This window comes from Somniosus microcephalus, chromosome 1 (assembly GCF_052327205.1).
Source record: "Somniosus microcephalus isolate GS21.2 chromosome 1, FLI_Smic_1.0, whole genome shotgun sequence".
NCBI classification, from domain to species: Eukaryota; Metazoa; Chordata; class Chondrichthyes; order Squaliformes; family Somniosidae; genus Somniosus; species Somniosus microcephalus.
In genome coordinates, this window is record NC_140987.1 from 333,407,256 (window position 1) to 333,422,334 (window position 15,079).

Sequence of the window (15,079 nt, forward strand, 5' to 3'; positions counted from 1 at the left end):
GCAATGGGTTTGGGTGAAGTGTGTGAGTGAGTGCAGTGCAATGTGTTTGGGTGATGTATGTGAGTGAGTGCGGTGCAATGTGTTTGGGTGAAGTGTGTGAGTGAATGCGGTGCAATGTGTTTGGGTGAAGTGTGTGAGTGAGTGCGGTGCAATGTGTTTGGGTGAAGTGTCTGAGTGAGTACGGAGCAATTTGTTTGGGTGAAGAGTGTGAGCGAGTATGGTGCAATGTGTTTGGGTGAAGTGTGTGAGTCAGTGCGGTGGAATGTGTTTGGGTGAAGTGTGTGAGTGAGTATGGTGCAATATGTTTGGGTGAAATGTGTGAGTGAGTGCGGTGCAATGTGTTTGGGTGAAGTGTGTGAGTGAGTGCGGTTCAATGTGTTTGGGTGAAGTGTGTGTCAGTGCGGTACAATGTGTTTGGGTGAAGTGTGTGAGTGAGTGCGGTGCAATGTGTTTGGGTGAAGTGTGTGAGTGAGTGCGGTGCAATGTGTTTGGGTGAAGTGTGTGAGTGAGTACGGTGCAATTTGTTCGGGTGAAGTGTGTGAGCGAATATGGTGCAATGTGTTTGGGTGAAGTGTGTGAGTCAGTGTGGTGGAATGTGTTTGGGTGAAGTGTGTGAGTGAGTATGGTGCAATGTGTTTGGGTGAAGTGTGTGTCATTGCGGTGCAATGTGTTTGGGTGAAGTGTGTGAGTGAGTGCGGTGCAATGTGTTTGGGTGAAGTGTTTGAGTGAGTGCGGTGCAATGTGTTTGGGTGAAGTGTGCGAGTGAGTACGGTGCAATGTGTTTGGGTGAAGTGTGTGAGTGAGTGCGGTGCAATGTGTTTGGGTGAAGTGTGTGATTTAGTGCGGTGCAATGTGTTTGGGTGAAGTGTGTCACTGAGTGCGTGGCAATGTGTTTGGGTGAAGTGTGTGATTGAGTGCGGTGCAATGTGTTTGGGTGAAGTGTGTGAGTGAGTGCAGTGCAATGTGTTTGGGTGAAGTGTGTGAGTGAGTGCGGTGTAATGTGTTTGGTTGAAGTTTGTGAGTGAGTGCGGTGCAATGTGTTTGGGCGAAGTGTGTGAGTGAGTACGGTGCAATGTGTTTGGGTGAAGTGTGTGAGTGAATGCGGTGCAATGTGTTTGGGTGAAGTGTGTGAGTGAGTGCGGTGCATTGTGTTTGGGTGAAGTGTGTGAGTGAGTGCGGTGCAATGTGTTTGGGTGAAGTGTGTGAGTGAGTGCAGTGCATTGTGTTTGGGTGAAGTGTGTGAGTGAGTGCGGTGCATTGTGTTTGGGTGAAGTGTGTGAGTGAGTGCAGTGTAATGTGTTTGGGTGAAGTGTGTGAGTGAGTGCGGTGCAATGTGTTTGGGTGAAGTGTGTGTCAGTGCGGTGCAATGGGTTTGGGTGAAGTGTGTGAGTGAGTGCAGTGCAATGTGTTTGGGTGAAGTGTCTGAGTGAGTGCGGTGCAATGTGTTTGGGTGAAGTGTGTGAGTGAGTGCGGTGCAATGTGTTTGGGTGAAGTGTGTGAGTGAGTACGGTGCAATGTGTTTGGGTGAAGTGTGTGAGTGAGTGCGGTGCAATGTATTTGGGTGAAGTGTGTGAGTGAGTACGGTGCAATTTGTTTGGGTGAAGCGTGTGAGCGAGTATGGTGCAATGTGTTTGGGTGAAGTGTGTGAGTCAGTGCGGCGGAATGTGTTTGGGTGAAGTGTGTGAGTGAGTATGGTGCAATGTGTTTGGGTGAAATGTGTGAGTGAGTGCGGTGCAATGTGTTTGGGTGAAGTGTGTGAGTGAGTGCGGTTCAATGTGTTTGGGTGAAGTGTGTGTCAGTGCGGTGCAATGTGTTTGGGTGAAGTGTGTGAGTGAGTGCGGTGCAATGTGTATGGGTGAAGTTTTTGAGTGAGTGCGGTGCAATGTGTTTGGGTGAAGTGTGCGAGTGAGTACGGTGCAATGTGTTTGGGTGAAGTGTGTGAGTGAGTGCGTTGCAATGTGTTTGGGTGAAGTGTGTGATTGAGTGCGGTGCAATGTGTTTGGGTGAAGTGTGTCACTGAGTGCGTGGCAATGTGTTTGGGTGAAGTGTGTGAGTCAGTGCAGTGCAATGTGTTTGGGTGAAGTGTGTGAGTGAGTGCGGTGCAATGTGTTTGGGTGAAGTGTGTGATTGAGTGCGGTGCATTGTGTTTGGGTGAAGTGTGTGAGTGAGTGCGGTGCATTTTGTTTGGGTGAAGTGTGTGAGTGAGTGCAGTGTAATGTGTTTGGGTGAAGTGTGTGAGTGAGTGCGGTGCAATGTGTTTGGGTGAAGTGTGTGTCAGTGCGGTGCAATGGGTTTGGGTGAAGTGTGTGAGTGAGTGCAGTGCAATGTGTTTGGGTGAAGTATGTGAGTGAGTGCGGTGCAATGTGTTTGGGTGAAGTGTGTGATTGCTTGCGGTGCAATGTGTTTGGGTGAAGTGTGTGAGTGAGTGCGGTGCAATGTGTTTGGGTGAAGTGTGTGAGTGAGTGCGGTGCAATGTGTGTGGGTGAAGTGTGTGAGTGAGTGCGGTGCAATGTGTTTGGGTGAAGTGTGTGAGTGAGTGCGGTGCAATGTGTTTGGGTGAAGTGTGTCAATGAGTACGGTGGAATGTGTTCGGGTGAAGTGTGTGATTGAGTGCGGTGCATTGTGTTTGGGTGAAGTGTGTGAGGGAGTATGGTGCAATGTGTTTGGGTGAAGTGTGTGAGTGAGTGTGGTGCAATGTGTTTGGGTGAAGTGTGTCAGTGAGTGCGGTGCATTGTGTTTGGGTGAAGTGTGTGAGTGAGTGAAGTGCAATGTGTTTGGGTGAAGTGTGTGAGTGAGTGCGGTGTAATGTGTTTGGTTGAAGTGTGTGAGTGAGTGCGGTGCAATGTGTTTGGGTGAAGTGTGTGAGTGAGTACGGTGCAATGTGTTTGGGTGAAGTGTGTGAGTGAGTGCGGTGCAGTGTGTTTGGGAGAAGTGTGTGAGTGAGTGCGGTGCATTGTGTTTGGGTGAAGTGTGTGAGTGAGTGCGGTGCAATGTGTTTGGGTGAAGTGTGTGAGTGAGTGCAGTGCATTGTGTTTGGGTGAAGTGTGTGAGTGAGTGCGGTGCATTGTGTTTGGGTGAAGTGCGTGAGTGAGTGCAGTGTAATGTGTTTGGGTGAAGTGTGTGAGTGAGTGCGGTGCAATGTGTTTGGGTGAAGTGTGTGTCAGTGCGGTGCAATGGGTTTGGGTGAAGTGTGTGAGTGAGTGCAGTGCAATGTGTTTGGGTGAAGTGTGTGAGTGAGTGCGGTGCAATGTGTTTGGGTGAAGTGTGTGAGTGAGTACGGTGCAATTTGTTTGGGTGAAGCGTGTGTGCGAGTATGGTGCAATGTGTTTGGGTGAAGTGTGTGAGTCATTGCGGTGGAATGTGTTTGGGTGAAGTGTGTGAGTGTGTATGGTGCAATGTGTTTGGGTGAAATGTGTGTGTGAGTGCGGTGCAATGTGTTTGGGTGAAGTGTGTGAGTGAGTGCGGTTCAATGTGTTTGGGTGAAGTGTGTGTCAGTGCGGTGCAATGTGTTTGGGTGAAGTGTGTGAGTGAGTGCGGTGCAATGTGTTTGGGTGAAGTGTTTGAGTGAGTGCGGTGCAATGTGTTTGGGTGAAGTGTGCGAGTGAGTACGGTGCAATGTGTTTGGGTGAAGTGTGTGAGTGAGTGCGGTGCAATGTGTTTGGGTGAAGTGTGTGATTGAGTGCGGTGCAATGTGTTTGGGTGAAGTGTGTCACTGAGTGCGTGGCAATGTGTTTGGGTGAAGTGTGTGAGTCAGTGCGATGCATTGTGTTTGGGTGAAGTGTGTGAGTGAGTGCGGTGCAATGTGTTTGGGTGAAGTGTGTGAGTGAGTGCGGTGCAATGTGTTTGGGTGAAGTGTGTGAGTGAGTACGGTGCAATGTGTTTGGGTGAAGTGTGAGAGTGACTGCGGTGCAATGTGTTTGGGTGAAGTGTGTGAGTGAGTGCGGTGCATTTTGTTTGGGTGAAGTGTGTGAGTGAGTGCAGTGTAATGTGTTTGGGTGAAGTGTGTGAGTGAGTGCGGTGCAATGTGTTTGGGTGAAGTGTGTGTCAGTGCGGTGCAATGGGTTTGGGTGAAGTGTGTGAGTGAGTGCAGTGCAATGTGTTTGGGTGAAGTATGTGAGTGAGTGCGGTGCAATGTGTTTGGGTGAAGTGTGTGAGTGAATGCGGTGCAATGTGTTTGGGTGAAGTGTGTGAGTGAGTGCGGTGCAATGTGTTTGGGTGAAGTGTGTGAGTGAGTACGGTGCAATTTGTTTGGGTGAAGTGTGTGAGCGAGTATGGTGCAATGTGTTTGGGTGAAGTGTGTGAGTCAGTGCGGTGGAATGTGTTTGGGTGAAGTGTGTGAGTGAGTATGGTGCAATGTGTTTGGGTGAAATGTGTGAGTGAGTGTGGTGCAATGTGTTTGGGTGAAGTGTGTGAGTGAGTGCGGTGCAATGTGTTTGGGTGAAGTGTGTGTCAGTGCGGTGCAATGGGTTTGGGTGAAGTGTGTGAGTGAGTGCAGTGCAATGTGTTTGGGTGATGTATGTGAGTGAGTGCGGTGCAATGTGTTTGGGTGAAGTGTGTGAGTGAATGCGGTGCAATGTGTTTGGGTGAAGTGTGTGAGTGAGTGCGGTGCAATGTGTTTGGGTGAAGTGTGTGAGTGAGTACGGAGCAATTTGTTTGGGTGAAGAGTGTGAGCGAGTATGGTGCAATGTGTTTGGGTGAAGTGTGTGAGTCAGTGCGGTGGAATGTGTTTGGGTGAAGTGTGTGAGTGAGTATGGTGCAATATGTTTGGGTGAAATGTGTGAGTGAGTGCGGTGCAATGTGTTTGGGTGAAGTGTGTGAGTGAGTGCGGTTCAATGTGTTTGGGTGAAGTGTGTGTCAGTGCGGTACAATGTGTTTGGGTGAAGTGTGTGAGTGAGTGCGGTGCAATGTGTTTGGGTGAAGTGTGTGAGTGAGTGCGGTGCAATGTGTTTGGGTGAAGTGTGTGAGTGAGTACGGTGCAATTTGTTCGGGTGAAGTGTGTGAGCGAATATGGTGCAATGTGTTTGGGTGAAGTGTGTGAGTCAGTGTGGTGGAATGTGTTTGGGTGAAGTGTGTGAGTGAGTATGGTGCAATGTGTTTGGGTGAAGTGTGTGTCATTGCGGTGCAATGTGTTTGGGTGAAGTGTGTGAGTGAGTGCGGTGCAATGTGTTTGGGTGAAGTGTTTGAGTGAGTGCGGTGCAATGTGTTTGGGTGAAGTGTGCGAGTGAGTACGGTGCAATGTGTTTGGGTGAAGTGTGTGAGTGAGTGCGGTGCAATGTGTTTGGGTGAAGTGTGTGATTTAGTGCGGTGCAATGTGTTTGGGTGAAGTGTGTCACTGAGTGCGTGGCAATGTGTTTGGGTGAAGTGTGTGATTGAGTGCGGTGCAATGTGTTTGGGTGAAGTGTGTGAGTGAGTGCAGTGCAATGTGTTTGGGTGAAGTGTGTGAGTGAGTGCGGTGCATTGTGTTTGGGTGAAGTGTGTGAGTGAGTGCAGTGTAATGTGTTTGGGTGAAGTGTGTGAGTGAGTGCGGTGCAATGTGTTTGGGTGAAGTGTGTGTCAGTGCGGTGCAATGGGTTTGGGTGAAGTGTGTGAGTGAGTGCAGTGCAATGTGTTTGGGTGAAGTGTCTGAGTGAGTGCGGTGCAATGTGTTTGGGTGAAGTGTGTGAGTGAGTGCGGTGCAATGTGTTTGGGTGAAGTGTGTGAGTGAGTACGGTGCAATGTGTTTGGGTGAAGTGTGTGAGTGAGTGCGGTGCAATGTATTTGGGTGAAGTGTGTGAGTGAGTACGGTGCAATTTGTTTGGGTGAAGCGTGTGAGCGAGTATGGTGCAATGTGTTTGGGTGAAGTGTGTGAGTCAGTGCGGCGGAATGTGTTTGGGTGAAGTGTGTGAGTGAGTATGGTGCAATGTGTTTGGGTGAAATGTGTGAGTGAGTGCGGTGCAATGTGTTTGGGTGAAGTGTGTGAGTGAGTGCGGTTCAATGTGTTTGGGTGAAGTGTGTGTCAGTGCGGTGCAATGTGTTTGGGTGAAGTGTGTGAGTGAGTGCGGTGCAATGTGTATGGGTGAAGTTTTTGAGTGAGTGCGGTGCAATGTGTTTGGGTGAAGTGTGCGAGTGAGTACGGTGCAATGTGTTTGGGTGAAGTGTGTGAGTGAGTGCGTTGCAATGTGTTTGGGTGAAGTGTGTGATTGAGTGCGGTGCAATGTGTTTGGGTGAAGTGTGTCACTGAGTGCGTGGCAATGTGTTTGGGTGAAGTGTGTGAGTCAGTGCAGTGCAATGTGTTTGGGTGAAGTGTGTGAGTGAGTGCGGTGCAATGTGTTTGGGTGAAGTGTGTGATTGAGTGCGGTGCAATGTGTTTGGGTGAAGTGTGTGAGTGAGTACGGTGCAATGTGTTTGGGTGAAGTGTGTGAGTGAGTGCGGTGCATTGTGTTTGGGTGAAGTGTGTGAGTGAGTACGGTGCAATTTGTTTGGGTGAAGTGTGTGAGTGAGTGCAGTGTAATGTGTTTGGGTGAAGTGTGTGAGTGAGTGCGGTGCAATGTGTTTGGGTGAAGTGTGTGTCAGTGCGGTGCAATGGGTTTGGGTGAAGTGTGTGAGTGAGTGCAGTGCAATGTGTTTGGGTGAAGTGTGTGAGTGAATGCGGTGCAATGTGTTTGGGTGAAGTGTGTGAGTGAGTGCGGTGCAATGTATTTGGGTGAAGTGTGTGAGTGAGTACGGTGCAATTTGTTTGGGTGAAGTGTGTGAGCGAGTATGGTGCAATGTGTTTGGGTGAAGTGTGTGAGTCAGTGCGGTGGAATGTGTTTGGGTGAAGTGTGTGAGTGAGTATGGTGCAATGTGTTTAGGTGAAATGTGTGAGTGAGTGTGGTGCAATGCGTTTGGGTGAAGTGTGTGAGTGAGTGCGGTTCAATGTGTTTGGGTGAAGTGTTTCTCAGTGCGGTGCAATGTGTTTGGGTGAAGTGTATGAGTGAGTGCGGTGCAATGTGTTTGTGTGAAGTGTGTGAGTGAGTGCGGTGCAATGTGTTTGGTGAAGTGTGTGAGTGAGTACGGTGCAATTTGTTTGGGTGAAGTGTGTGAGCGAGTATGGTGCAATGTGTTTGGGTGAAGTGTGTGAGTCAGTGCGCTGGAATGTGTTTGGGTGAAGTGTGTGAGTGAGTGCAGTGCAATGTGTTTGGGTGAAGTATGTGAGTGAGTGCGGTGCAATGTGTTTGGGTGAAGTGTGTGAGTGAATGCGGTGCAATGTGTTTGGGTGAAGTGTGTGAGTGAGTGCGGTGCAATGTGTTTGGGTGAAGTGTGTGAGTGAGTACGGTGCAATTTGTTTGGGTGAAGTGTGTGAGCGAGTATGGTGCAATGTGTTTGGGTGAAGTGTGTGAGTCAGTGCGGTGGAATGTGTTTGGGTGAAGTGTGTGAGTGAGTATGGTGCAATGTGTTTGGGTGAAATGTGTGAGTGAGTGCGGTGCAATGTGTTTGGGTGAAGTGTGTGAGTGAGTGCGGTGCAATGTGTTTGGGTGAAGTGTGTGTCAGTGCGGTGCAATGGGTTTGGGTGAAGTGTGTGCGTGAGTGCAGTGCAATGTGTTTGGGTGAAGTATGTGAGTGAGTGCGGTGCAATGTGTTTGGGTGAAGTGTGTGAGTGAATGCGGTGCAATGTGTTTGGGTGAAGTGTGTGAGTGAGTACGGTGCAATTTGTTTGGGTGAAGTGTGTGAGCGAGTATGGTGCAATGTGTTTGGGTGAAGTGTGTGAGTCAGTGCGGTGGAATGTGTTTGGGTGAAGTGTGTGAGTGAGTATGGTGCAATGTGTTTGGGTGAAATGTGTGAGTGAGTGCGGTGCAATGTGTTTGGGTGAAGTGTGTGAGTGAGTGCGGTTCAATGTGTTTGGGTGAAGTGTGTGTCAGTGCGGTACAATGTGTTTGGGTGAAGTGTGTGAGTGAGTGCGGTGCAATGTGTTTGGGTGAAGTGTGTGAGTGAGTGCGGTGCAATGTGTTTGGGTGAAGTGTGTGAGTGAGTACGGTGCAATTTGTTTGGGTGAAGTGTGTGAGCGAGTATGGTGCAATGTGTTTGGGTGAAGTGTTTGAGTGAGTGCGGTGCAATGTGTTTGGGTGAAGTGTGTGATTTAGTGCGGTGCAATGTGTTTGGGTGAAGTGTGTCACTGAGTGTGTGGCAATGTGATTGGGTGAAGTGTGTGATTGAGTGCGGTGCAATGTGTTTGGGTGAAGTGTGTGAGTGAGTGCAGTGCAATGTGTTTTGGTGAAGTGTGTGAGTGAGTGCGGTGTAATGTGTTTGGTTGAAGTTTGTGAGTGAGTGCGGTGCAATGTGTTTGGGCGAAGTGTGTGAGTGAGTACGGTGCAATGTGTTTGGGTGAAGTGTGTGAGTGAATGCGGTGCAATGTGTTTGGGTGAAGTGTGTGAGTGAGTGCGGTGCATTGTGTTTGGGTGAAGTGTGTGAGTGAGTGCGGTGCAATGTGTTTGGGTGAAGTGTGTGAGTCAGTGCAGTGCATTTTGTTTGGGTGAAGTGTGTGAGTGAGTGCGGTGCATTGTGTTTGGGTGAAGTGTGTGAGTGAGTGCAGTGTAATGTGTTTGGGTGAAGTGAGTGAGTGAGTGCGGTGCAATGTGTTTGGGTGAAGTGTGTGTCAGTGCGGTGCAATGGGTTTGGGTGAAGTGTGTGAGTGAGTGCAGTGCAATGTGTTTGGGTGAAGTGTCTGAGTGAGTGCGGTGCAATGTGTTTGGGTGAAGTGTGTGAGTGAGTGCGGTGCAATGTGTTTGGGTGAAGTGTGTGAGTGAGTACGGTGCAATGTGTTTGGGTGAAGTGTGTGAGTGATTGCGGTGCAATGTATTTGGGTGAAGTGTGTGAGTGAGTACGGTGCAATTTGTTTGGGTGAAGCGTGTGAGCGAGTATGGTGCAATGTGTTTGGGTGAAGTGTGTGAGTCAGTGCGGCGGAATGTGTTTGGGTGAAGTGTGTGATTGAGTATGGTGCAATGTGTTTGGGTGAAATGTGTGAGTGAGTGCGGTGCAATGTGTTTGGGTGAAGTGTGTGAGTGAGTGCGGTTCAATGTGTTTGGGTGAAGTGTGTGTCAGTGCGGTGCAATGTGTTTGGGTGAAGTGTGTGAGTGAGTGCGGTGCAATGTGTATGGGTGAAGTTTTTGAGTGAGTGCGGTGCAATGTGTTTGGGTGAAGTGTGCGAGTGAGTACGGTGCAATGTGTTTGGGTGAAGTGTGTGAGTGAGTGCGTTGCAATGTGTTTGGGTGAAGTGTGTGATTGAGTGCGGTGCAATGTGTTTGGGTGAAGTGTGTCACTGAGTGCGTGGCAATGTGTTTGGGTGAAGTGTGTGAGTCAGTGCAGTGCAATGTGTTTGGGTGAAGTGTGTGAGTGAGTGCGGTGCAATGTGTTTGGGTGAAGTGTATGATTGAGTGCGGTGCAATGTGTTTGGGTGAAGTGTGTGAGTGAGTACGGTGCAATTTGTTTGGGTGAAGTGTGTGAGTGAGTGCAGTGTAATGTGTTTGGGTGAAGTGTGTGAGTGAGTGCGGTGCAATGTGTTTGGGTGAAGTGTGTGAGTGAGTACGGTGCAATTTGTTTGGGTGAAGTGTGTGAGTGAGTGCAGTGTAATGTGTTTGGGTGAAGTGTGTGAGTGAGTGCGGTGCAATGTGTTTGGGTGAAGTGTGTGTCAGAGCGGTGCAATGGGTTTGGGTGAAGTGTGTGAGTGAGTGCGGTGCAATGTGTTTGGGTGAAGTGTGTGAGTGAATGCGGTGCAATGTGTTTGGGTGAAGTGTGTGAGTGAGTGCGGTGCAATGTGTTTGGGTGAAGTGTGTGAGTGAGTACGGTGCAATTTGTTTGGGTGAAGTGTGTGAGCGAGTATGGTGCAATGTGTTTGGGTGAAGTGTGTGAGTCAGTGCGGTGGAATGTGTTTGGGTGAAGTGTGTGAGTGAGTATGGTGCAATGTGTTTGGGTGAAATGTGTGAGTGAGTGCGGTGCAATGTGTTTGGGTGAAGTGTGTGAGTGAGTGCGGTGCAATGTGTTTGGGTGAAGTGTGTGTCAGTGCGGTGCAATGTGTTTGGGTGAAGTGTGTGCGTGAGTGCAGTGCAATGTGTTTGGGTGAAGTATGTGAGTGAGTGCGGTGCAATGTGTTTGGGTGAAGTGTGTGAGTGAGTGCGGTGCAATGTGTTTGGGTGAAGTGTGTGAGTGAGTGCGGTTCAATGTGTTTGGGTGAAGTGTTTCTCAGTGCGGTGCAATGTGTTTGGGTGAAGTGTGTGAGTGAGTGCGGTGCAATGTGTTTGAGCGAAGTGTGTGAGTGAGTGCGGTGCAATGTGTTTGGTGAAGTGTGTGAGTGAGTACGGTGCAATTTGTTTGGGTGAAGTGTGTGAGCGAGTATGGTGCAATGTGTTTGGGTGAAGTGTGTGAGTCAGTGCGCTGGAATGTGTTTGGGTGAAGTGTGTGAGTGAGTATGGTGCAATGTGTTTGGGTGAAATGTGTGAGTGAGTGCGGTGCAATGTGTTTGGGTGAAGTGTGTGAGTGAGTGCGGTTCAATGTGTTTGGGTGAAGTGCGTGTCAGTGCGGTGCAATGTGTTTGGGTGAAGTGTGTGAGTGAGTGCGGTGCAATGTGTTTGGGTGAAGTGTTTGAGTGAGTGCGGTGCAATGTGTTTGGGTGAAGTGTGCGAGTGAGTACGGTGCAATGTGTTTGGGTGAAGTGTGTGAGTCAGTGCGGTGCAATGTGTTTGGGTGAAGTGTGTGATTGAGTGCGCTGCAATGTGTTTGAGTGAAGTGTGTCACTGAGTGCGTGGCAATGTGTTTGGGTGAAGTGTGTGAGTGAGTGCGGTGCAATGTGTTTGGGTGACGTGTGTGAGTGAGTACGGTGCAATGTGTTTGGGTGAAGTGTGTGAGTGAGTGCGGTGCAATGTGTTTGGGTGAAGAGTGTGAGTGAGTGCAGTGCATTGTGTTTGGGTGAAGTGTGTGAGTGAGTACGGTGCAATTTGTTTGGGGGAAGTGTGTGAGTGAGTGCAGTGTAATGTGTTTGGGTGAAGTGTGTAAGTGAGTGCGGTGCAATGTGTTTGGGTGAAGTGTGTGAGTGAGTACGGTGCAATTTGTTTGGGTGAAGTGTGTGAGCGAGTATGGTGCAATGTGTTTGGGTGAAGTGTTTGAGTGAGTGCGGTGCAATGTGTTTGGGTGAAGTGTGTGATTTAGTGCGGTGCAATGTGTTTGGGTGAAGTGTGTCACTGAGTGTGTGGCAATGTGATTGGGTGAAGTGTGTGATTGAGTGCGGTGCAATGTGTTTGGGTGAAGTGTGTGAGTGAGTGCAGTGCAATGTGTTTTGGTGAAGTGTGTGAGTGAGTGCGGTGTAATGTGTTTGGTTGAAGTTTGTGAGTGAGTGCGGTGCAATGTGTTTGGGTGAAGTGTGCGAGTGAGTACGGTGCAATGTGTTTGGGTGAAGTGTGTGAGTGAGTGCGTTGCAATGTGTTTGGGTGAAGTGTGTGAGTGAGTGCGGTGCAATGTGTTTGGGTGAAGTGTGTGAGTGAGTACGGTGCAATTTGTTTGGGTGAAGTGTGTGAGCGAGTATGGTGCAATGTGTTTGGGTGAAGTGTTTGAGTGAGTGCGGTGCAATGTGTTTGGGTGAAGTGTGTGATTTAGTGCGGTGCAATGTGTTTGGGTGAAGTGTGTCACTGAGTGTGTGGCAATGTGATTGGGTGAAGTGTGTGATTGAGTGCGGTGCAATGTGTTTGGGTGAAGTGTGTGAGTGAGTGCAGTGCAATGTGTTTTGGTGAAGTGTGTGAGTGAGTGCGGTGTAATGTGTTTGGTTGAAGTTTGTGAGTGAGTGCGGTGCAATGTGTTTGGGCGAAGTGTGTGAGTGAGTACGGTGCAATGTGTTTGGGTGAAGTGTGTGAGTGAATGCGGTGCAATGTGTTTGGGTGAAGTGTGTGAGTGAGTGCGGTGCATTGTGTTTGGGTGAAGTGTGTGAGTGAGTGCGGTGCAATGTGTTTGGGTGAAGTGTGTGAGTGAGTGCAGTGCATTTTGTTTGGGTGAAGTGTGTGAGTGAGTGCGGTGCATTGTGTTTGGGTGAAGTGTGTGAGTGACTGCAGTGTAATGTGTTTGGGTGAAGTGAGTGAGTGAGTGCGGTGCAATGTGTTTGGGTGAAGTGTGTGTCAGTGCGGTGCAATGGGTTTGGGTGAAGTGTGTGAGTGAGTGCAGTGCAATGTGTTTGGGTGAAGTGTCTGAGTGAGTGCGGTGCAATGTGTTTGGGTGAAGTGTGTGAGTGAGTGCGGTGCAATGTGTTTGGGTGAAGTGTGTGAGTGAGTACGGTGCAATGTGTTTGGGTGAAGTGTGTGAGTGATTGCGGTGCAATGTATTTGGGTGAAGTGTGTGAGTGAGTACGGTGCAATTTGTTTGGGTGAAGCGTGTGAGCGAGTATGGTGCAATGTGTTTGGGTGAAGTGTGTGAGTCAGTGCGGCGGAATGTGTTTGGGTGAAGTGTGTGATTGAGTATGGTGCAATGTGTTTGGGTGAAATGTGTGAGTGAGTGCGGTGCAATGTGTTTGGGTGAAGTGTGTGAGTGAGTGCGGTTCAATGTGTTTGGGTGAAGTGTGTGTCAGTGCGGTGCAATGTGTTTGGGTGAAGTGTGTGAGTGAGTGCGGTGCAATGTGTATGGGTGAAGTTTTTGAGTGAGTGCGGTGCAATGTGTTTGGGTGAAGTGTGCGAGTGAGTACGGTGCAATGTGTTTGGGTGAAGTGTGTGAGTGAGTGCGTTGCAATGTGTTTGGGTGAAGTGTGTGATTGAGTGCGGTGCAATGTGTTTGGGTGAAGTGTGTCACTGAGTGCGTGGCAATGTGTTTGGGTGAAGTGTGTGAGTCAGTGCAGTGCAATGTGTTTGGGTGAAGTGTGTGAGTGAGTGCGGTGCAATGTGTTTGGGTGAAGTGTATGATTGAGTGCGGTGCAATGTGTTTGGGTGAAGTGTGTGAGTGAGTACGGTGCAATTTGTTTGGGTGAAGTGTGTGAGTGAGTGCAGTGTAATGTGTTTGGGTGAAGTGTGTGAGTGAGTGCGGTGCAATGTGTTTGGGTGAAGTGTGTGAGTGAGTACGGTGCAATTTGTTTGGGTGAAGTGTGTGAGTGAGTGCAGTGTAATGTGTTTGGGTGAAGTGTGTGAGTGAGTGCGGTGCAATGTGTTTGGGTGAAGTGTGTGTCAGAGCGGTGCAATGGGTTTGGGTGAAGTGTGTGAGTGAGTGCGGTGCAATGTGTTTGGGTGAAGTGTGTGAGTGAATGCGGTGCAATGTGTTTGGGTGAAGTGTGTGAGTGAGTGCGGTGCAATGTGTTTGGGTGAAGTGTGTGAGTGAGTACGGTGCAATTTGTTTGGGTGAAGTGTGTGAGCGAGTATGGTGCAATGTGTTTGGGTGAAGTGTGTGAGTCAGTGCGGTGGAATGTGTTTGGGTGAAGTGTGTGAGTGAGTATGGTGCAATGTGTTTGGGTGAAATGTGTGAGTGAGTGCGGTGCAATGTGTTTGGGTGAAGTGTGTGAGTGAGTGCGGTGCAATGTGTTTGGGTGAAGTGTGTGTCAGTGCGGTGCAATGTGTTTGGGTGAAGTGTGTGCGTGAGTGCAGTGCAATGTGTTTGGGTGAAGTATGTGAGTGAGTGCGGTGCAATGTGTTTGGGTGAAGTGTGTGAGTGAGTGCGGTGCAATGTGTTTGGGTGAAGTGTGTGAGTGAGTGCGGTTCAATGTGTTTGGGTGAAGTGTTTCTCAGTGCGGTGCAATGTGTTTGGGTGAAGTGTGTGAGTGAGTGCGGTGCAATGTGTTTGAGCGAAGTGTGTGAGTGAGTGCGGTGCAATGTGTTTGGTGAAGTGTGTGAGTGAGTACGGTGCAATTTGTTTGGGTGAAGTGTGTGAGCGAGTATGGTGCAATGTGTTTGGGTGAAGTGTGTGAGTCAGTGCGCTGGAATGTGTTTGGGTGAAGTGTGTGAGTGAGTATGGTGCAATGTGTTTGGGTGAAATGTGTGAGTGAGTGCGGTGCAATGTGTTTGGGTGAAGTGTGTGAGTGAGTGCGGTTCAATGTGTTTGGGTGAAGTGCGTGTCAGTGCGGTGCAATGTGTTTGGGTGAAGTGTGTGAGTGAGTGCGGTGCAATGTGTTTGGGTGAAGTGTTTGAGTGAGTGCGGTGCAATGTGTTTGGGTGAAGTGTGCGAGTGAGTACGGTGCAATGTGTTTGGGTGAAGTGTGTGAGTCAGTGCGGTGCAATGTGTTTGGGTGAAGTGTGTGATTGAGTGCGCTGCAATGTGTTTGAGTGAAGTGTGTCACTGAGTGCGTGGCAATGTGTTTGGGTGAAGTGTGTGAGTGAGTGCGGTGCAATGTGTTTGGGTGACGTGTGTGAGTGAGTACGGTGCAATGTGTTTGGGTGAAGTGTGTGAGTGAGTGCGGTGCAATGTGTTTGGGTGAAGAGTGTGAGTGAGTGCAGTGCATTGTGTTTGGGTGAAGTGTGTGAGTGAGTACGGTGCAATTTGTTTGGGGGAAGTGTGTGAGTGAGTGCAGTGTAATGTGTTTGGGTGAAGTGTGTAAGTGAGTGCGGTGCAATGTGTTTGGGTGAAGTGTGTGTCAGTACGGTGCAATGGGTTTGGGTGAAGTGTGTGAGTGAGTGCAGTGCAATGTGTTTGGGTGAAGTATGTGAGTGAGTGCGGTGCAATGTGTTTGGGTGAAGTGTGTGAGTGAATGCGGTGCAATGTGTTTGGGTGAAGTGTGTGAGTGAGTGCGGTGCAATGTGTTTGGGTGAAGTGTGTGAGTGAGTACGGTGCAATTTGTTTGGGTGAAGTGTGTGAGCGAGTATGGTGCAATGTGTTTGGGTGAAGTGTGTGAGTCAGTGCGGTGGAATGTGTTTGGGTGAAGTGTGTGAGTGAGTATGGTGCAATGTGTTTGGGTGAAATGTGTGAGTGAGTGCGGTGCAATGTGTTTGGGTGAAGTGTGTGAGTGAGTGCGGTGCAATGTGTTTGGGTGAAGTGTGTGTCAGTGCGGTGCAATGGGTTTGGGTGAAGTGTGTGCGTGAGTGCAGTGCAATGTGTTTGGGTGAAGTATGTGAGTGAGTGCGGTGCAATGTGTTTGGGTGAAGTGTGTGAGTGAATGCGGTGCAATGTGTTT